This window comes from Heteronotia binoei, chromosome 8 (assembly GCF_032191835.1).
Source record: "Heteronotia binoei isolate CCM8104 ecotype False Entrance Well chromosome 8, APGP_CSIRO_Hbin_v1, whole genome shotgun sequence".
NCBI lineage: Eukaryota > Metazoa > Chordata > Lepidosauria > Squamata > Gekkonidae > Heteronotia > Heteronotia binoei.
In genome coordinates this window covers 41343861-41366897 of record NC_083230.1, presented here as the reverse complement: position 1 = coordinate 41366897, position 23037 = coordinate 41343861, and the positions used below count along the sequence as shown (strand labels likewise).

The following is a 23037-nucleotide window of genomic DNA, read 5'->3' as shown; positions in this document are numbered from 1 at the left end:
CTGCTTACCGTCCTCCACTGCGAAGACTGCCCATTTATACTGACTCTCTGCTTCCTATTACTAAGCCAGTTTTTGATCCACAAGAGGACCTGTCCTTTTACTCCATGACTCTCAAGTTTTCTAAGGAGCTTTTGATGAGGAACTTTATCAAAAGCTTTCTGGAAGTCAAGGTAAACAACATCTATCGGGTCGCCTTTGTCCACATGTTTGTTCACCCCCTCAAAGAAATGTAACAGGTTAGTGAGGCAAGATCTTCCCTTGCAGAACCCATGCTGAGTCTTCCTCAATAACCCGTGTTCATCAATGTGCCTACTCATTCTGTCCTTGATAATGGTTTCTACCAACTTTCCCGGTATTGAAGTCAGACTGACTGGCCTGTAATTTCCCGGATCTCCTCTGGAACCCTTTTTAAAGATGGGGGTGACATTTGCTACCTTCCAGTCCTCAGGAACGGAGGCAGATTTCAATGAAAGATTACAGATTTTTGTTAGAAGATCCACAAGTTCAACTTTGAGTTCTTTCAGAACTCTCGGATGTATGCCATCCGGACCCGGTGACTTATTAGTTTTTAATTTGTCTATCAGTTGTAGGACCTCCTCTTTTGTCACCTCAATCTGACTCAGGTCTTTCAACACCCCTTCCAAAATTAGTGGTTCTGGGGTGGGCAAAAAGTTCTCGTCTTCCACAGTGAAGACGGAGGCAAAAAATTCATTTAGCTTCTCAGCCATTTCCCTATCCACTTCATTTGCATATGCCACACACTCCTGACATCACCAGAAGGTGTACTAAATTGTATCAGCTCAGCATCTACCTTAAAGTGCTTCTTGAATTAGAATTGTCATAATAAAATCTTACCCCCATCATACTTTTTAAATTACTTTCTCCTAGGTGGCCACAGTGGTATGATGAAGATTTCCATCTGTTTGCTTTGTATGTTTGGTTATTTTCCCATTTCTCTGGAAGGAAAAGGGTTAAATTGTTTTTCCCTTCCCCCAACCATTCCACCAGTACAACTTTCTTGGAGATAGTTTCAGTTTTTAAAAAATCAGTGGAAGGGAGGGAATGACTGTACTTTGGCTCTCTGTTGGCATTGCTGCAATAGCACCATGAAGGATTAAAAAGACACCTTCAATTTGAAAATTAACTCTTTCACTGTCTTTCAAACTTCATCAAATACTTTTAGGATATGCCATCCTCTCAGTGAGTGTTTATGATGGAGTTATCATGCAATACTTGGGAATCTACCCTAGGCATTTAATAAAGGAAAAAAATATTTTTGCTTTAATGTACAGAAAAACTGCAAATTCAATGCTTGCAGGTTTTTTTGTACATTTTTGGTTCTGTTTGTGTGTTTGTGTGTCACTCAAGTGAATTATCATTAACATGCACCTTAACTGTTTGCAGTTGCAAAAAAATCATATTTTTAAAATTTCAATATTGGGAAAGATAAATTAGTTTATTTGGATTTACTTGAACTTTATATATGACTTAATCTGAGTAAAACTTTGGATGGAGCACAGCATGTGAAGCATGACACAGCAATTGCAGATACATTCAATAAGAGTGACATACACAAGAAGAAAGGTCAGCTTGGTTAATCAGCATACAATATTGCTACTAAAATATGCAATTAACTCTTTTAAAAGCTTGTCCTGTTATATCCAAAATAAATAACTGACAAGTCAAACAGGACTTTGCATGCAAGCTTTTGTGCAAAGTAACAGGCCCTACCAGTCTTTCTGCTCTTGAGATTGACACTTTCCCCCAAAAAATAAATACAAACGCAGAATGTATTACACACCTGAATGCTAACTGGGAATTCTACACTGGCTTCCAGTGTGTTTCTGGGCTCAATTCAAAGTTTTTGACCTTTAACACTGTTAATAGCTTGGGCACAGAGTACCTGAAAGGATAAACCCATATATTCCTGCCAGTGCTCTCAGGTCATTCAACGTGGTTCTGTTAGATGAACTTGTAATATCACAGGTGTATTTAGTAGAGATGTCCAAAAAATTTTTTACTAGCTGCCTTTCCCCCATGAGCTTCATTAAAGAAGCATTTCTTCATTCTGTTGATAATTAAATTGCAATTAGCAGTCACTTGGTATATCCCCAGAAACTAATGGATTTCAGCCCACAGAGGCAGAGTCAATAAATGGGGTCTAGCAACACAGGGCGAGTCTGTTTGCTGGGAAGCTACATGCAGTTCTGGGCTCTTATCTCTTTGTATGCCCTGACCTGGATAGCTCAGGTTAGTCTGATCCAGGGGTGGCCAAACTGCAGCTCAAGAGTCACATGTGGCTCTTTCACATATACTGTGTGGCTCTCAAAGCCCCCACTACCCTGTTGGCCACTTGGAGAATGCATTTAAAGTTCCTTTCTTTCCACTTCTCCATCCCTTTCCCCATCTATTTTCTTTCTGTCTTCAGCTCTCAAATACCTGGCATTCATATCTTGCAACTCTCAGAAATCTGACGTTTATGCTAAGTGGCTCTTATGTTAAGCAAGTTTGGCCACCCCTAGTCTGATCTCATCAGATCTCGGAAGCTAAGCTGGCTCTGGTTAGTTCTTGGATGGGAAACCGCCAAAGAACTCCAGGGCTGTTTGTCTCTCACTTGAAAACCCTACAGGATCACCACAAGTTAGCTATGACTTGACAACACTTTCTACCACCATCATCTTGCACAAGGGCTGTATATTTCAAGATGAAGACTAGGTTCTGTGAGATCCAGTTTGTTCCTTTAAGCAAGTGGACAACATTGGAAGACACTGGTACTTTGTATATCAGAAAGCTTGGGCTTTGCTCATCGCAAAGTTGGATCAAGCAACAACCAGTTGCTTAACTGAATTCAAAGACATTACCCTCTGCTAGCTTCTGTTCTCTATTACACCTACATGTTTAAGATCAACAAAATTTTATTCAAAGTATAAGTTTTTGTATGCACACACACACTTCTTCAGATACAATGAAATGGAAGTTACCAGTCCATACATATAGGTAGGTCAGCAGTAAATTAGCATACAACACAAAGAAGATGTTTAACAATTCAAGGATGAAACAGGAATAACAAGCTTAATTTATCTGGTTAGAATTTGTTTGAGTTTAATTCCGGGGGGGGGGGCCATGGCATAAATATATCAAAATTGGAGATTGATGGGCAGATATGTCCTTTTTAATTGTGGAATGCTGAGACTCTGCCATTACACTCCATCCATCTCCTCTCAAGTCTGGAGGAGACCTTACAGCATCCTCTTCTTTGAAGTGGGACAACTGGTTTTGTAGAGTATCTCCCCTGCCCCCAGAGCAGTGAAATACATTCCAATCTACCATTCCAAATTACATTACATTCTACTATTCATTACATTATATTACAATATACTGTTCCAAGTAAGGAATAAAATAAAGAGAATATATAGCTCTTCGGGGGATTTAGTTAGAATACAGATGTAAGGACTGAATGAGATTAGCACATGTAGTGAGATAAGAAACCAATATCCCTGTCGTGAGAATATCCCATATAGTGAAATAAAAAAACAGTAACCAAGTCCTGGGGATTCCATTGTTCTGAGTGGTGTAATAACTTACAACTCAGCAATTTTCCTTTCTAGTCTGTTCCTTCACAATAAAACAGCTTACTCTGAGGTCACACAATGAGCGTTTTCCCACACAGCTTTCAGCGGAGCGACATCCCTCTTCACCGCGCAGCGTCTGCACGGATTTCCCACCAACTGCTCCGCAGAACCAGGAAGAGCCGTGGCTTTTGCATCGCTAATGTAAACTGGTTTTTAGCGGTTTACATTTGCGACACAAAAGGCCCGGCACTTCCTGGTTCTGCGGAGCAGTTGGTGGGAAATCCGCGCAGACGCTGCGCGATGAAGAGGGACGTCACTCCGTGGTAAGCTCTGTGCGAAAACGCTCAATGAGTGTCCTGGAAGGTTGAACTGTTCTCCTACAGGTATCTCAGTCTTGTTATTCTTGATGTCAGAGTTGTGTCTATTTATCCTTTGGCATACAGTTTCACTTGTTTGCCATACGTTGAGAATGGAAGGGCATTGCTGGCATTTAGATGAGCAAGTGAATATGAGATGGCATATTTTCTGTTGTTAGGTCCAGTGATTACATTGTTTGGGTTTATGTGGCAGCAAAAAATATCTGGCTGGCCTCAGTCAGGGCTAGGGCCTTCTCCACCCTAGTCTCAGCCTGGTGGAATTCTCTGCCAAGTGACATCTCTGCCTGAGTTATTAAAGTTTTGCAGAGCATGAAAGGCAGAGATGTTCTACCAGGCCTTTGGTTGAGGCCTGCAATGGTTCTTTACATCTGCCTGGCAGCCTCCCCTCCCCGCCAACTGAATGCTAGCACTGCCATCTTATTTTAATACGTTTAAATGTTCTGAATGTTTTTATATATATAAAACCATGTTAAAACCATATATATATATGGTTTTAACGTGTTTTATATTGTATTAAATTTAATTAAACTGTAAAAACCACCCTGAGCCCTGCATAAGTGGGGAATAGTGGTCAAAAATTCAATTTAATAAATAAATATTGCAAGGTCTGGTACCAGTGTCCATGGTCAAGTCAGATATTGTATTATTGAGGGTGAGTTGTTGTTTAAGATTGAGGGCTGTCTGTGTGAAAGGGTCTGCCCCCCAGTGCTTGTGAAAGAGAACTGTCATTATTCAGTAGAGGTTGTAAGTCGATGATGCATTGAACTGTTTTGTGTTGAGAGCTGTATGTGACCACTAGAGGTGTTGGGTTATTGTCTCTTTGGGGCCTGTCTTATAAGAGGTTTCTCAGGGTATTGTTCTGGCTTTGTTGATATGTTTCTTGACTTCATCTGGTGGATATTTTAGCTCTTAAAAAGTTTGTTCTAGGTTCTTCAGGTGAGAATCTCTGTAGGATTGGGACAGATGCGGTTGTATTGCAGAGCCTGGTCCAAACAAATGGTAACCATATAAACTAAACTTGTTATTTCTGCTTGCTCTTTGAATCTGTTAAACATCTTAATTGTGCTGTATGTTAATTTACTGCTCACTTCCTAACTTCATGTATGGACTGGTAACTTCTATTTCATTGTATCCAAAAGTTTATAATTTTGTTGGTCTTAGAGGTGCTAGTAAAATTGAACTTTGTCTGCTGCTTCAGACCAACATGGCTACCCACCTGAGTCTGCCTATGTGTTTAGATATACAAATCTAGTTGTATTGCTCTATACATTGAAGGGGTTTGACTTAAAGAAATTTAATAACTTACATTGTCTAGTAAATTAAGTTCCTAATTCAGCTCCATGGCATTTACATAGGCAGAGCAGTTATATCAGCACAGTCCAATTTTCTAAACAAAAACATATAAATTGCAAAAACAGTGACTTACAGAATGTTTTGTCTATTTGAGCTGGACACAATCATGGTTACTTTTTCATAAGGAAAAAAAGACATGACAATAAATGGCTTCCATTCTGAAAAGTTATTTAAAAGGTTACCATAGAGGAGAGATTTTGCAACTATTAATTTTAAAAACTAAGGGAAAATATATACAAAGAATAAAAACATAGGCAACCATATGTATAATAATATCATGTCATGTCACATCTTTACTGGCATAACCATATGCATAAGAGTGCAAAGATAAACTGTGTGTGGCAAAATTTCTGGCAGCTGCTGTTAAGTTACATGATAACTTTCGTAGTAACTTTTAGGCTCTTCTTCTGCAGAATGAGGGTTTGCTGTTTATGACTCTGGTTGTGAAAACAGTAATTAAGAATATATAAAAATAATAAACTCATGAACACAACACCCTTGGAAACACATGTACAAGGTGAAAACTACATATGCTGCCCTAATATTCTTGAAATAAAAACAGGATGTAACAGTGCCCTCCTAAGCATTGTTCCACCCTTCTACGCCCAGGGACTTCTGCGGACTTAGAAAGGCAACTCTGCTTAATATTGCACTGTATACTAAATAAACAAACAAACCCTTCTGTATGAAAGGCTGCATTTTAGAATGGTGAATATAATCTCTGTGTTTTTGGGATCATGCTACATAAGTGCAATTAAGGTGAGTTTCAAAGATGCAGCTCACATATTTAAAAAAAAAACAGTTGCTGAGATCTGATATCCTCTTGTTCTCTTTGTTTCCAATTCAGAATGTATTTTCTTCTGTGTATCACATGTTCACAAGGTTGTTTCAGGAACTGAGAAACCATTCAACAACAGCAGTGAAACTGTACACAGCTGTGTTTTATTCATGCTGATTTTTTTTAAAAAAAACCCTTCAACCATTCATTTCAAATACTACTGAGAAATCTGTACTCAAATTTCCGACGTAAAATTCTGTCCACCACTCCATGGTCAACAATTTACTTACTTACTTACTTATTTCAATTTATATCCTGCCCTTCCCTCAAAGCAGGCTCAGGTTGGGTTACATCAAAAAACTATTAAAACAGTAAAACAGATTAAATTACAATAAGAACAGTTAAAAGTACAGAACAAGCCTTAAAACTCTGTCTCTATAGTAGTGACCTATCGGTCCAAGAGTCCATCTGTTATGTATGCTGACCAAAGTGAAAACTTATATGGGTGTTTCTGCCGGACTCGTTGGAGCCATAAGGACTGAGCTTGGGGACTAGGAAACAAAGGGCAACAGGATCCAAATCCCTGCTGCCCTGCTCCAATCATGGGCCCCCAGCTGGTCTGAATGATCCAATAATGTGCTTGCGCAGGAAGCCATCTGCCACCAGTGCAGAAAAATGGGTCAACTGGCGAGGGTTTGCCATTCCAAGCCGAACCCCACCAGGCATCAGGGGGAGCCATGAAGCAACAAACTGCACTCCCTTACAGCAACGACTGGTCAGGTATGCCAACTTTTTATGCCCTCCCTGGAAAAACTTAAAACCACTGTCCTAATAGAGGGCGCTTCATGCAAAATGGAGATTGACTCAGGGGCCACCTATACCGTCATCTTGGCCCATACTCTCAGACAGTTGTGCCGGGGGGGGGGGAACCCCAGCTGCACCATCCCCAGTCATCATGCAGGATTTCCAGAAATGGGAGGTTGCTGTACTAAGGGTCGGGTTTTTCTGGGTAAATTATGGACAGTTCTCCGGAACACTACCCTTGCTAGTGGTGGATGGGGACATTTGTAGTTTATTAGGCCGGGCTTAGTTTGATCCTTGGGAATCTGGGTGACTGGAATCACCCTGCAAGCATGGACTTCCAGCAAATTTGTGGGGAGTTCCCATCCATGTTCGACGGGACCCTAGGGACTTATATGGGCCCCCGGTAGAGTTGCAGCTTAGCCCCAATGTACAGCCCATACAGCTGAAGGCCCAGCGCATCCCTTTTGCCCTTAAACCCAAGATAGAAGAGGAGTTAGACCGCCTCATGACGCAAGGGGTCTTAAAGCCGGACACTAATGCGTGTTGGGAGACACCCATCGTAACCCCAGTAAAGCCCGATGGCCACGTCCGCATCTGCGTGGACTACAAATGCACCATTAACAGGGCACTACAGGACCATGCCTTCCCAGTCCCAGTGATCAGCCACGTTTTAGCATCACTGGCTGGGGCTAAAATCTTTGGCGAGTTGGACTTGGCCCAGACATACCAGCAGCTCCCAGTTGACACTGCCAAGGCCCAAACGATCGTGACACATAGGGGCGCTTTCAAAGTCAAACACTTCCAGTTTGGAGTCAGCATAGCCTTGAGGATTTTCAAGAACTTAATGAACTCTCTTTTAATCGGTATACCCAGGATCCAGCCATTTTTCGATGATGTGCTGACCGTCGCCACCACTGAGCAGTTCGCCTTCCACCTTCACATTGTGCTCCAGCATTTTGACTCAGCAGGCCTGAAGGTGAAAAAGGAAAAGTGCCTCCTAAGGGTCCCAAAAATAGACTTTCAGGGTTACTCGGTGGACACTAGTGGAATCCACCCCTTTCAGGAGAAGGTCAAGGCCATCTGCGATGCACTGCCCCCGACAAACAAGGTGGAGCTACAATCCTTCCTCTGCCTCTTGAACTTTTACCATACCTTCCTTCCCCATAAGGCAGCCATGGCAGAGCCTCTCCACAGGTTCCTGAACAAGAGGGCTTCGTGGGTTTGGGGCCGCCAGCAAGCTGCCGCCTTCCAGGCGGTAAAGGACCTCCTCACCTCCAACAGTTTGCTGGGACATTTCAATGAGCAGCTGCCCGTCATTTTGGCCTGCGATGCCTCTCCATATGACGCATGTGTTGACAGATGGCCATGAGGTCCCGGTGGCTTACTATTCCAGGACCCTACAGAAACCAGAGCACAACTATGCGCAGATTGATAAGGAGGGTCTGGCGGGGGTTAAGAAGTAGCGGGGGTTAAGAAGTCATGACTACCTCTATAGTCAGTCCTTCACCATCCTCACAGATCATAAACCCCTGCTGGGCTTCTTTGTCCCCAACCGCCAAACGCCCCAAACATTGTTACCACAGGTCTTGCAGTCAGGGCCGGATCCAAAGGGGGGTGCTTGCCCCAGGCACTGAAGGAGGGGGGCACCAAATTGAGCATGGAGTCCATTGTATTCTATGGGACCATAAGACAAAATGGCCCATAAGGGGACTGAACAAAGCAGGAGTCAAATTGGACCTTTAAGACCAACCAATTTTTATTTAGAACGTAAACTAAAATAGAGAAGAAACCAAGATAAATCAAAGACAGTTACACCAGAGATCGACCACTGGATACTCACCGTGAAGGGTCCTTCTCCTCTGAGGACAAGAGGACATCTTGTGGGTGATTTCCCATCCTATTTGTAGGGAGGCAAGATAATTTATTTATTTAAAACTTCCTGCTTCCTGTGGGAGTCACCCTTGAGTCAGTTTGGGAACTCCTGACAGCAGTAGACCTAAGAGAACTGGAACAACTGTAAAAACATAACAGCTCAACGAACAAACATGAAAAGGAACAACAGTCGAAGGACTGCATAGCTTGAAACATAGGCTTAGATAGAAATATGCAGAGTATAGGCCTGTAACTAACCCTACTCCTTATCCGTTAATATCTGGTAAGGGTAGTTTAGAACTTTTTTGGAGCATAGAGATGGCGAGCTGGGTGGGCCAAGATGTCCTCTTGTCCTCAGAGGAGAAGGACCCTTCATGGTGAGTATTCAATGGTCGTTCTCCCTCTGAGGCAGAGGACATCTTGTGGGACATCTTAAAAGCAGTGTCCCAAAGTACTGGGAGGGTCTCTGCCATCTCAGCCCTCAAAAATATGTTGTAGGACCTTCTGCCCAAAGGCTGCATCTGCTGATACATACGAATTGATTTTGTAATGACGTATAAACGTGGATAAGGAGGACCATGTTGCCACTCTACAAATCTCATCTACTGAGGCCCTATTGGCAAATGCTGCGCTCACTTCGTACTGAGTGAGTGGTGATGCCCTGGGGGACCTGTAGACTTTGGCTTCTGTACGCTTCCGCTATACAAAGTCTTATTACTTTGCTAATGGCAGCGGGAGACATCTTCTTGCCTGTATGTGGGGGCACTGTTAATGAAAAGAGAGTTTGTGGCCCCCATGTCCTTTGTTCTATCTATATACTGTTTTAAGGTTCTTCGCACGTCGAGACAGTGCCATGTCTTCTCCTTCAGGTTAACCGGATGAGGGCAGAAGGAAGGTAAGTAAATCTCCTGGGATCTGTAGAAGGATGAGTCTACCTTGGGCTGAAAGGATGGAACGGTATGAAGAACAACCTTGTCCTTATGATGACACAAAAATTTGGACTAACAGAGTGCCTAGCTCTGAAACTCTTCTGGCAGAAGTGACAGCCACCAAAAACAAGACTTTCATCCGAAGGTAAGTTAAAGAAATCTTGATCAGCTCGAAGGGAGCCCTTGTTAGTGCCCTAAGCACTGTGTTGAGATTCCAAGAGGGGAATCTGTGTACCTGATGGGGTTGAGATAGAGAAGTGCCCCTCAGGAAACGGAGAATATGAGGATGTTTTGAAATGGATGTTTTTTGAACCTTTGGTATGACCGACGATAATGCTGCGACCTGGCGTCGTAAAGTAGCTGCTTTTAGGCCCGAATCCAGCCCATCCTGTAGAAAGTTCAGAATAGAGTTAACTGTTGGGCAAAGAGGGTCCATTTGCTTTCTACAACACCATCTGACGAATATCTTCCATGTATAATTGTAAATTCTCTGTGTGGAAACTTTCCTGGCTGCCAAGATAGTTCTGGTAACCTGATCTGAATAACCCAGTTTTGTCAAACCTTGCCTTTCAACCTCCAAGCGGTCAAGCAAAACCTCTCTGGACTGGGGTGTGCAATTGGCCCCTGGTGAAGCCCCTGTCACCTGTAGCGTCACTGGTTTTGAGACTGCCAGTTCCTGTAAATCTGCCAACCAGGGTCTCTGTGGCCAATATGGGGCCACTACAATAACCTCTGCCCTGAGTTGTCGTCCCTCGGAAGAAGAGGGATTGGGGGGAATGCATACAGCAGTTCCTTTGGCCAGGGAGCTGTCAGCATGTCTGTGTCCTCCTCTAGCTGGTAGTAGTAGCATGTGTAAAAGCGAGGGAGTTTGTGATTCAATGGAGATGCAAATATATCCACTTTCGGTTCCCCCAAAATGACACTATTTCCTGAAATGAGCTCTATTTGAGTGCCCACTCCCCTTATCTTAGCTGTTGTCAGCTTAGCCAATCCACCTGGTTATTGAGAACCCCCTGTACATGTTCCACCTTGATGGACTTGACGTGTAACTGAGCCCATGCAAAGAGGCTGCAAGCTTCCCTGTGGAGCATCCTGGACCTGGATCCCCCCCTGCTTGTTGATATATGCCTTCACTGCAATGTTGTCTGTGCGAATCAAGATGTGCTTGTGTCAAAAAAGAGGAGCAAAATGAATCAGTGCCAGGCGGATCGCTCTTAGCTCCAAAACATTTATTGAAAGTCTTGTTTCCTGACTGGACCATGTCCCCTATACTGGCATCTGGTACGTCGCCCCCCAGCCTGACAGACTGGCATTCGTGAAGATTTGATGCCATTCTTGGACCCAGAAACATTTTCCCTGTAGCAAGTTTTGTGTCTTTGTCCACCATATTAAGCTCATCTTCACCTGTAGAGGGACTTTGAGAGTCCGATCTGCTTTTCTGGAAATCTGGCACTGAAACGGCCGGTGAAAGCTCTGAAGCTGTCTTGAGTGGAATCGCCCCCATTGGACTGAGACTATAGACGCAATCATCAGACCTTGGAGAGAAGCCAATGACATCAGGGAAGATTGTTTGCTTTGGATGACCACCGTTGTCGATTCTTTGATCTTCTGAAACTTTTGGAGGGTTAGGAACAGCCGCTACATCTCCGTGTCGATGACTACCCTTAGATGTTCCAGACATTGAGATGGGCATAGAGAGCTTTTCTGTCTCTTGATGACGAAGCCAAATTCCTCCAGGCACTGGATAGTCTTGTTAGTGATCAGATGGGCTTTTGTCATTGATGGTGAGCGTATCAGGATATCATCTAGGTATGGATGCACGCGCATCCCTTGCTCTTGTAGAAGTTACTGGATTGACCAGTACATTGGTAAATACTCAAGGGGCAGATGCTAGACCAAAGGGAAGGGCTCTGAACTGGTAGTGTTCCCCGCTGTAACAGAATCTGAGGAATTTTCTGTGGCCAGGAACAACTGGGATGTGCAGATAGGCTTCTGTCAAGTCAATAGAAGTCAACAGTTCCTTGGGTTTCAGGGACTCTGCAATGGATCGTAGCGTCTCCATCTGGAAATGCTTGGTCGCGATGAATTTGTTGACAAACTTTAAGTCCAGGATCGCCCTCCAGTCCCCTGATCGTTTGGGTAGTGTAAAAAATATGAAATAGATTCCAGATTGTTGTTCTTCCGTTGGTACCCCTTCTATTGCTTGTATCGAAAGCAGGTGTTGAAGAGTTCGAATCCTCTTTTGAGTGTTTTGGTGCTCTGGAGAACGAATGAAACAATGTGGTGGGAAACTGAGGAATTCGATTTTGTAGCCGCCTGCTACCACCTCCTTGCACCAATTGTTTATTTGTGAGTCCTGCCAGACCTGCGCAAAGTGAAGCAGACAGGCACCAACAGGGAGACTCTGGTAGTCATTGCTTGGATTTTGGATCTTGGTCGGTTCTGTTTGGTTGTTTGCCTTGTTTGTTGAACCTATTTTGGAAGGTGGGTCTATGAAAGGGTTGCTTGAACGAGGACCATGAGTTTCAATTTGAGCCCTTTTGAAGGGTGTGTTGGGTACGAAAGGAAGAGGAAAAATTTTGCCGACCATCTTGACGCCTAATGAAGCGTGGCATAGCCTTCTTTTTATCCCTAGTTTCTACCAGGATCTTATCTAGATGTTCACCAAAAAGCCCCCCCCCCCCGAAAGGATATGGGATTACTATGTTCTTGGACCTGGTGTCCGCAGACCAAGCTCTGAGCCAGAGGGAACATCTTGCTCCGGCAGCGGATGCGATTGCTTGGGAAGCAAAAACCAATGAGTCTAGGGTGGAATCTGTGAGAAAGGAAGCCGCTTTTAGTAATCTATTTGCTTCATCAATGACTCTGGAATTCTCCTCTGGTAGCATCTTTAGTAATTTTCTTAGCCAAACGATAGATGCCCTGGCGACCATAGAACTTATTGCTGAAGCTTTGAGAGACATAGAGGATGCTTCATGAGCCTTGCATAAAGTGAATTCAGCTTTCCTATCTAAGGCATCCTTTAAAGTCCCATGACCATCTTCTGAGACCAACCCATAACTTTGTAAAGTTATGCAAGAATTTCTTAGTGAAGGAATACAGATGGTATAGTTTTTTGATGAAACCTTGGTACTGCTTGTTAGCAAAAGATTTCTTCCATTGAGCTCTCATTTGTCTCTCAAAATATACTAGAAAATGAAAGGCTTTTTTGGTGGCATTGCGCCTGGGGAAGAATTCCCTGTCGCCCTCCTTGTGGGCTAACTTATGTTCTGCATCTTCCTCAATATCGAGGTCATCATCTAAGTCTAAGGCTGCTAAGGTACTTGAAAGTAAATATTGATAATCTTCCATATTAAAAAATCGTTTTGCAGGCTCTGGGACTAGGATCTCCGAGTCCTCATCGTCTGTAGAGAACTCTCCCTCCTCCCTATCGTCTGGATGGTCTGTCCCATAAGGAGACTGATCCCCTTGTCTTTCATCTACTGACACTTGTTTCTGGGCAGCCTTGGTTGGCCAGGACCTAGGGTTCTTTCCTTTAGGTCTGCTACGAGGAGAGGAGGGGGGAGATGGGGAGGAGGCTGGAGATCTATGTGGCCTCTTGCCCCTAGGCTTCTGGAGGCTCACCAGTTCCTCTCTAAGCTGGCCCTTCAGAACCACAAAAAATCACTTGGTAGCAGGACTGGGATTAAGCCCCTCGACTCCCTATCATGAAAAACCTCTCGTGGCTCTACTCACGAGAAAGTGGTTGTGCCGGCCGTGTCATGCAAAGGGGGGGAAGACAACTAGGCAGTTATATCCACGTTAAACACTGTACTTGCTGCCATTTCACCCCTCTCTCTGCCTCTGGAGTGTTCTGGTGGCTGCTGTGAGAGGCCTCTCGCTGCGCCGCTCATGGCTGTGTCATCGGAAGCACGGGAAGTTTTGGCGCACTTTGTACTGGAGCCACGATACTGCAACGTCGATGAGGAGACCGAAACAAGCCACGGCTGGGTCTTGTCGGCTCCGCTGTAGGCAGGTGTCTCTAAGGGCTCCCTATCTTCGTCCAACTGCCCTGCATCCTTCCACGATCTTTAATCACGTCCTAGCTAGCTCACTCCCCGGACTGGCAAGCCTTGCTGGTGAGCTGTAAAATGGCCACCCTTAAGGGCACTGGCCCTGAAGAGATTTTTCTCTTTCCTCTCTCTCTGTCCTTGCGTTGCTCTTCTTTTATAGAAAGAGACAGATAGATGGTGAAAGGAATAGGTGAAAGGAAACAGGAGAAATTAATGATTAAAAGAAAAGAAAAAAGAATAGCAGTGCAGAGACTATTTTCTGAGGCGCTCTCCCTACTGAGGCAGGAAATGAACTGACTCAAGGGTGACTCCTACAGGAAGCAGGAAGTTTTAAATAAATACATTATCTTGCCTCCCTATAAGTAGGATGGGAAATCACCCACAAGATGTCCTCTGCCTCAGAAGGAGAAAGGGAATTAGGGGGAGAGGAGGGGAATAAGAACATTTTAAAAATGCCAAAGCCAGCTTAAACCACTTCTCAAGGCAAACTTTTACTTGACAAATATGGAGGATTTTAATTTTTTGAACTATGGTAAGACAAATATTTATCAGACCAATAACAGAAAAGACTTTGCTACAGTATTGCTATATGATCTGATCCACCAACATTTAGCTCTCACAATGTGCAGGTGATACCACTTGATCCACCCATTCCATCTCACAGTAACTTTCAAAACTTAATCAAGTCATTCAGGCAGGAATCCATGCATGCACTTATTTTCCTTTTTTGGCAGTCCATGGTATTTATCAAACTCTCCTCCAATACCATATTTCCAATAAATCAACTTTCGCCTTGTAATCTTTATCGTCCAGCTTTCATACCCTTTAATAGTAATAAGAAATACTACAGTATGAAATCTCTTGGTCAACAACGACACAGCCTTACATTGAAGTATTTTTTTCTAGTTTCTTCATGGCTGCCCTTCCCAGTCTCTTCCCAGTTTCAGTATCCTGATTTCTTAGTTGCAGCCTGGTTTTCAGTTGATGACTGAGCCATGGAATAGAAAATCTTTTAATAACTTCAGTCTCTTTATCGTCAACCTTAATATTGTGTAAGTTGTCATTACTTTCATCTTCTTGATGTTCAACTGTAATCATGTTTTGGCACTTCCTGCTTTAACTTTCATCAGTAGCCTCTGATGAAAGAATATGGGAATATGTCAATCTACTGTTTAAACACAATGAGATACAAATTTTAATAAACAGGTTCTGTTTTGGGATCTTATAGGTACTATATTTTGCTTTAACCAGTTTTTAACAATATCATGCTTTCCAGTGGCTTTGTCTAGACTAGAGTAACAGATTTTTTGACCAGTTGGTAGTTTTGAAGATAAATCCTTTTATTAACCAGGTGAAGTCAAACCACTGTAGCAAAGATATTTTTATCCTGTTATGATGATTTATGGCAACCCAATGAGTAACTCAACTGGGAAAAAATAATGAATTTCTTAAGGTACTGTTTACTGGAAACACTAGCTGAACTTGGTTTAGTAAAACAGCTAAAGTTTAACAGCAGTCTGGAAATTTTATTTTTTAATTATTTTTAAGGCTTTATTAAATCTATGAGAGCCCTGTATGTATATGCATATCTATACATTCTCTAACTCAGAAATGGCTTGCATTGTTATTCTGAGATAATGTACCACCAATGAATGTCATCAAAATGCATTTTATTTTATTCTGACACAAGTGTTCTATGCATTTTGAGAATTTTGTGATATTACTGCTTGTTTATTACAATTTGTGTATTATTGCTTTTTAAAAGTAATTTGCTCACTACCATTTTTCCTCAGCTTTTGTTTGTTTGCTTGCTTTTTAGTGGGTTACAGGTCCCCATCTTTCCTTTTCCCCTTTATTCCTGAGCATTACACTCTTTATTACTGGTGCCTGCATTTAGTTGAAATTAACTTACCAGATCTATAAGAATGCCAGGCGATAAGAGGTTAGTCTGTGATGGTCAAATTACAAACCTTGTTGCACCTTCAAAACCAACATTGTGACACAGACTTTTTCTGGACTAGCCCATTTTACCAGATGCATAAAGTGCTTGGCAGATACATTTATAAACACTGATATGGAGAAAACTGAGATGCAAACATCTGTGATATTTCTACACAAAGCTCAAGTGCATGTCAGATTAAAACACAGCAATTATCCAAAACAGCAATTTTGCTAAATATATTTAATCCCTGGAGTGGTGAGAAAACCTTGGGTTTTAAGGCTCCAATGAATACAATCAAATTCCTGATAAAATCGACTCCAGAAATTCCAGATCTTTATTTGTGTTTCAAATATTGATCTGGCAACATTAATTCACACTTATTCTCCAAATGGCTGTGGCTCACTGCAGACTGCACTTGTTCAGATTGCATCTGCCAAATTATTCCATTTGTGCTGCTATCCTCGCAAAGGGAGGCAAACAGTGGTTTAACTGCACATTAGGAGACTACCTACATAACCCATGCACTACAGAAGAGAAAGCAGTTACAAGGGGATCGGCGACAGGTTTAAATTTTGAGAAGAGGAGAAAAATACAAGCCGATGTTTTGCAAGCAAAGCAGGGTCTCCGTTATTTTACTGGGCCGGGTACAATTTCATCCCGTTCTTATATCCCCCAAGCTGACACCTTTAAGGATAACGGATGACAAAGAGGCGCTTTGAGCCTGAGCAACTTGCTATGCCGCCTGGTTCCACACCCAAGAGTACCATCCTAACTAAAGTTATATCCACCTAAATCCACTGAAGTCAATGGGTCTAACTGCATGGAGACGGCCCGGTACAAGGGACGTCCGGTGACTCGCACATGGGACAGCTTCATATGAAAACCAGAAATGGGAGAAACGAACGCCTACAAGAGTCTGAGAATTTATCTCCCGCGAGCCACAACTCGCCTACCCGCTTCTCGGGAAAGATAGCGTAATTAATTAATTGCATTCTTTCTCCACTCAGGGCAGCAGTAGGCGCTTTGAAGCAACCTGCCCTGCCCCGCCCTGCAACTCAATTCCTCAGGGGCGGGGAGGGGGCATGCGCGCCTACCCTTGCAGCAGCAGGAGTGGAAAATTTTCAGAATGTGCGCGCGCAAGCAGAGATAGGCAGAGGCCATCACCGCGGCGGGCTATCCCTTCCCTATCTGGAACATTCCGGGCGGAGGGGAGGGGTTGCTTCCGGCTGCCCATAAATTAGTCAAAAGGGGGGGGGGGAATGCGTGTCAAATATTGCAATCTTATACTAGCTTGCTAGGAAAGACGTCCCATTGAACGAAATAGCATTAACTTCTGAGTAAGCGTACGTGGAATTTTTTTTAATGCACACTCAGGTGTCCTACGAAACCGTACCGGGGGGGGGGGGGGAGAGCCTTCTGAGGCGGGACGGGAGCTGTTTTTAATCAAGGCGGGGAGAGCGGGAGCACGAGGCGCGCCGCACAGCCCTCATCCCAGCCCTTCCGGGGGCGAGCCCGTTTTCAGCAGCTTTGCTCTCCCAGACCTTGGCTGTTGCCTGGCGTTGTTTGCGTAGGCCGTTAGCAAACAGCTACGCCCCACCTGTACGGACGCAAAAGGCACACCAGAGACTGGGGAGCTCGCGAGGCAAGGCTGATGGAAGCAGTTTGCTGCAGGAGCCTAACGCTCCTTGTGCACGACATACGGCTAGACTGGGGACGTAAGGGATTGCCAATGTCCAGGTGGAGTCTGAAGATCTCTCAGAATTACTGTTGCTCTCCAAATGACAGATGTTTCCCCCAAAAGAAAATGGCTGCTATGGAGGATGGACTGTATAGCACTGCTGACGTCCTATCCAAAACTCAAGCTTCCTAGGCTCCACCCTCAGATCTCCTGGAATTCCCCAGCCCACAATTGATAATTCTCCTACTTTCAGCCGCAACCCATCATAGACACAAATATGTATTTGGTTTCCTTGTTAAATCGCTTGTTTTGCAGGACTGTTTGATTTCTAGAGAAAGGGAAAGAATATAAATAGAAAATAGGGTGAAATAGTACCGACAGCTGACCTATGGGGTTGGTGATTGTGAAAACTACATTTGCTGTGCTGAACACATCTGAGAGCTTGTTTTTCAGAGACTGGTGCAGGACATATATAAATTGTGTAGAAAGAGGAGATGTAACAAAGAGAAGGATGCAAAAACAAGCCCAACATAATGAGAGAGACTGGTTTGTGGAAAGAGAAACTGGAAAAAATGAATTGACAGGATCTCATTGATGAAAGTTCAGGCAGTTGTGCTATGGTTGGTTATTTGGTTTTTAAAAGAGCAAACCTTCAAGAAAGCAAAGTGTCCTCTGTTGGTGCACATTACGTTTATATGAATGTTTAGTTGTAAATTGGTTGAAATGCAATAAAGAATGTTTTCTGCCATTAGTGTCTTGGTGCAGCTGTCTTGGATTTTAGAATTACTTTAGAGTAATTTGGTTAAAACAATAGCAAGCTGTTATTTCTCCTAAGCATCTTAATAATTATCCTTTCATAGTTCAAAACAAATTGCAGTTTATAAAAACATTTGTACATGGTTACTGCTTTTTAGCCTGTGTTGCAAGGCATGACAAATACTTTTATAAGGCAAGAATAGCTAAAATGCACTCAGCCTGAAAAGAATGCAGTGGGCTCTGGACCACCAAAATGAAACTGGCATTCTACAAATATGGGTAAGTTGCTACCACCACAAATGGCCTCTTCCCCAGTTTGAGGATTAACTATTTTCAGACTTCATTTACAGGATTGGACTACAAATCCATGCTGCATTTTTTTTTAGGATAAAAAAGGAGAGCTGTTATACTAGATCATATGGATGGCTTTTGCATTCACTTTGCATTAGAGCTGGTCATTGGTCTCCATTAGAATGTCTCATTTTCAGACTTCCCTGGCAAACAGGGTGCTGGATTACATATGCACCAGAGTTCAGCTTTCTATACCTTTATTCTGTCATGGTTTCATCAACATTACCTGTTTCAGCATCATCTCTGTTAATCAACAGAGACTCGTTTGAAGAACTTATGGAGCAATTTGTGTCTCTATTTGAGAACTGTAAAATAGTATGTTTAGTATGGATGTTACAGCCCAATGTTTTTGTTTAGGAAGTCACTATGGCTCCTGCATTTAATACAGCTTTTCCCTGGATGCTTGAAAGTACTGCTGTGTGTCCTAGTGGTGACAAACTGTGTCATCTTGAGCACAGTTATACCTGTCTAAGTCCATTGAAGTCTTAGAAAGTGAAGACGGCAATCTAATGCTCATCTAGATTCTAGTTCAGTAGCACTTTAATCCTAATGCATGTTTGCCTGAAAGTTAACTCCAAAATAGTGGAAATACTTCTAAATCAGCATATTATTAGCCTTGACATGGTTGGCCCAGGCTAAGCCCACTCTCATCTGATCTTGGAAGTTAAACAGGGTCAGCCCTGATCAGTATTTAGATAGCAGACTACCAAAGAATACCAGGGTCGCTACAGAGTGGTAGGCAATGGCAAGCTACCTCTGAACAGGGCTTTTTTTGAGCAGGAACGCAGTTCCAGCTGGCTTGGTGGCGGGGTGTGTGGCCTAATATGCAAATGAGTTGCTGCTGGGCTTTTTCTACAAAAAAGCCCTGTGTGAAACAATGGTGATGTCGGAGGGTGTGGCCTAATATGAAAATAAGTTCCTGCTGGGATTTTTCTACAAAAAACCCTCTGCCTTTGAATATTTGCCTTGAAAACCCTATGGGGTCACCATAAGTCCATTTTGATTTGACTGCACTTTCCAGCACTATCAGGCATATGATTGAGAAGTGATTTCCGTATGGAAAATGTTTAGTCTCTGCCTGTTGACCATGGCAGTATAATAGCATCAAATCAGTAGTTTCAGCTGTTCTTCAGCTATGAAGCCTATTTTGCTTGGAAATTCACCATTTTAAACTCTCACTTTTTAAAAAAATCTCCTTTAATTGTACTTTTGCTAGAACTTTGAAAACTTTAGAATTAATTACAAGTCTACATAGAGAGATTAAAAGGTATGGGTAAATTTGTGCAAATGGAAAGTTGTTACATCAGAAAGGATGTTCCAGTTACATCCCCAGTGAAGTAGTTACCATGGTAGTGCAATCCGATACAGTCACAACAGGTTATAGTAACTCTGAATACAGCATGTGAAAAAGTGACACATAAGTGCAGTGAGGAGTACTGGGACAATTTAAAGGCAGATATATTTACTGGGTTCACAAGCAGAACCACTCTGATTGTCATGTGCCAGAAATAAGGCAGCTGGAGAGGGCTGTTGTTTGTGAGACATGATTTGCAAGCTTTCCTGTGGTATTGCTGCTATTGGAAAGGAGATGCTCAACTAGATGGACCATGCTGGTCTAATTCAGTGTGACTCCTATTTTTAGTAATAATTCTACCACTCTGTTAAGTTTTAAGAAGGCTGAAGCTATAGTAAAGCTCACTATACCCCCTTTTCCAATATATTCAGTATATGGACTTACCTAGAAGATAAGCTAGGGTAAATTTGTGCAATATTATTTCCTCTATTCCTAAACCTTATTTAATTAGTTCATATATAGCCTGCTGTTCTCTCCAATGGAGATCCAAAGCATGTTACCGCTTTCTCCTCTTCTGCATTTTTCTTCAACCAAGGTCACCCAGCATGCTTCCATGGCAAGGTAGAGATTCAGACCTGGGTCTCACAGATCCTACCATTACACTATGCTAGAAGGACCACAGAAATAATATATAAAACCGCAGTATCTTCAGAAACACAGAAAATTAGTACACATGAATAGATTTTTTTCCATTGGGATGGGCTGAAATAAAACCATTTTTCATGGGAGGGAATTGGAGCTTAACTTGAATACCTGTACACCTGATAATGATTTTGTCAGTTGGATCTAGTCGCTGACTGTAATAAAATTAAATTGAACATGTGAAGGGGGAAATTACATAAACCCAGAAAAACCCAAATCCCTGTAATGTGACATCTGAGCATTTTATATGATTTTGAAAAAGAATATTTTAATTTGGAAATTATGCTGAAACTGTCCGTGATTTCTACCTGTAAGCACACTGTACTCATACTCTATAAATGAGTAATCGATGTTCAAGGCATAAGTCTTCTATTCCTCTTGGTGATTTTTATCATGTGATAATGATAACATTATCATGGGGTTTAACTGGAAAATAGGACTAAATGGCCAAAAATAACGCAGAATGATCCATGTTATTTGTATAATGTTGAAACACAATACACCACAGAATTGTCACTGACTATAAGCAGCATATGAGCAACCATAATGGTACTTCAATACCAGATAAGCATGTACAGTGCAATGAACTATCATGTAAAATGGTGGAAGTGAGGGTTTGAGTTATTGACACACTTAAGAAATTGTATAGAATTGAACTGTAAGAACTCTTCAAATATAGTAGAACTCTGCTACCATACTTTCTGTCCCTGATCTACCAGACCCAGAGTAGAAAAGTCTAAAATACTGGTTTATCAATCCTTCCTAGTGTTGATACATGTCAGAAGACAGTGGATTGTTAGGTAACACAGGACATCAATTGTCCACTATAAACCACGTTAGAGATTATGGGAACAGTCCTAACTACTTGGAAATAAATCCTGTTTTATTCAGTGAGGCTTATTTCCAGGAAAGTAACTTCCACTACACCATCAGTGAAGCTAAAAGTCACTGCTATCAGCATTGCTTTGTATGTTGTTATCCAGAAATTCATATTTGCTTTTTTCCTTGTTAATTCCTTTGAAAGAAAATTAGCAGTTATGGCTGTCACCACTGTGAATTTAATCACAATCTTTTATTATGCAAACTAAAAATTAGACATCCCTGATAAATTGATATTCTAGAATACCTAGGTGGATTGAGAGCAGGGGTGTCAAACATGCAGCCTGGGGGCCGAATCAGCTCTCCCGAGGGCTCCTCTCAGGCCCCCAAGCAACTGGCTCTTGTCTGCTTCCTTCTCTCTCTCTCTTGCTTTTCTGCATCTCAGCTTGCTTTGCCAGGCTTGCTCAATCACATAGGAGCTACAGAGCAAAACCTCTATTTTTTCCATTGGTTGAGGCTCCTCCCCCTCCTGGTTCCCTGAGGAAGGAAGGAAAGAGCCAGGGCTTCCTTTGCCCAGTTCCCTGTATCCCATGGGAGGAATACAAAGAAAGCCCTTTTAAGACGAACAAGTGCTAATGTTTTAAGCATGTTTTATTTTAAGGGGGTTTTTTTTAAAAGAAAAACTTTAGTTATGTTCGTCTGTGTCCTTTAAAAAGTTTCTATCTCTGCTACCTAATCTTAAATAGGTACCCACATGGCCTGGCCCAACAGAGTCTCACTGATGTTAGATCTGGCCCTCATAACAAATTAGTTTGACACCCCTGATTTAGAGGATTTTCTTCCACCAGTTGTGCATACATATATGATGCCACAGCAGGTTGAATGAAGTCAGTCGGTCTATTGTCTACAGAACTCTTTAGGTTAAAAATGCTTTTCCCATTGATCTTGTATTCCATCCTATTCCTATTTTGCAGATGACAAGTGGTTAACAGCAGCAGATTCAAATCTGAAGAATGGGGTTTGATTTCCCATTTCTCCGCACAAAGCCAGTTGGGTGACATTGAGTCACTACAGTTCTTCCAGCCCAGCCCCTAAAAACAAGTCTAGCTTGCCACAACAAACATAACACTAAGAGCTAGAACGTGCAGCTGCCAATCTTAGGATCTCCTGGCTATCCTACACAGAGTGCCATATGATAATTAATTTATTTGCAGACACACAGTACCACGACAAAACCCCAGTGAACTACCTGACATGTTAACCACTGAATCGCAGGCCCTCCCCACTTTCCACCTGATCTGTAAAATTTTAAGATACGGAGGTGGGGCACTTCGATTAAAACCATAGGAGTATCAATAGAATCTGTTCCCAACAAATCTCTGGCTAGCTACGTAAATAGATATTCTCCTAGCTGCTAAGTAACCGCCTTCTGCTGTCCTTTGGTGCGGAAAGGGGGAGGTTTCAGAGGGGAACAGTGTCATTCAGGCAGTCTAGGAAGGGAGGAGCTGTTCGAAGAGTGCCGGAGGCGGAGCCAGGCAGCGGTGTTGGTACACAAAGAGAAGCCGTCGCACGTTGCCGAGTGCAAGCCGCGCCTTTTCCTTCTCTCCCCCTCCTCCTCTGACGTCGCCGCATTCCACCTTCAAAACTGGAGGCAGCGAAAGGCATTCTTTAGACCTGATCGCGACGCTCCACGAGAGCATCTTCTAGCTGCGCCTTGTGCTGACTGTATCACAAAGCTAGCAAAGCATCAAAGACATA

The 23037-nt window shown here is 42.7% G+C and overlaps 1 long non-coding RNA gene across 1 annotated transcript; it reads right to left on the bottom strand.

The window, feature by feature from the left end:
- Positions 1-14226: 14226 nt before the first annotated feature.
- On the bottom strand, positions 14227-16742 carry LOC132575870 (uncharacterized). Its single transcript, XR_009555701.1, has 2 exons — positions 16468-16742; positions 14227-14873 (listed from the first exon to the last, which is right to left on the bottom strand). It is a non-coding gene; the product is annotated as an uncharacterized LOC132575870 (long non-coding RNA).
- Positions 16743-23037: the final 6295 nt, after the last annotated feature.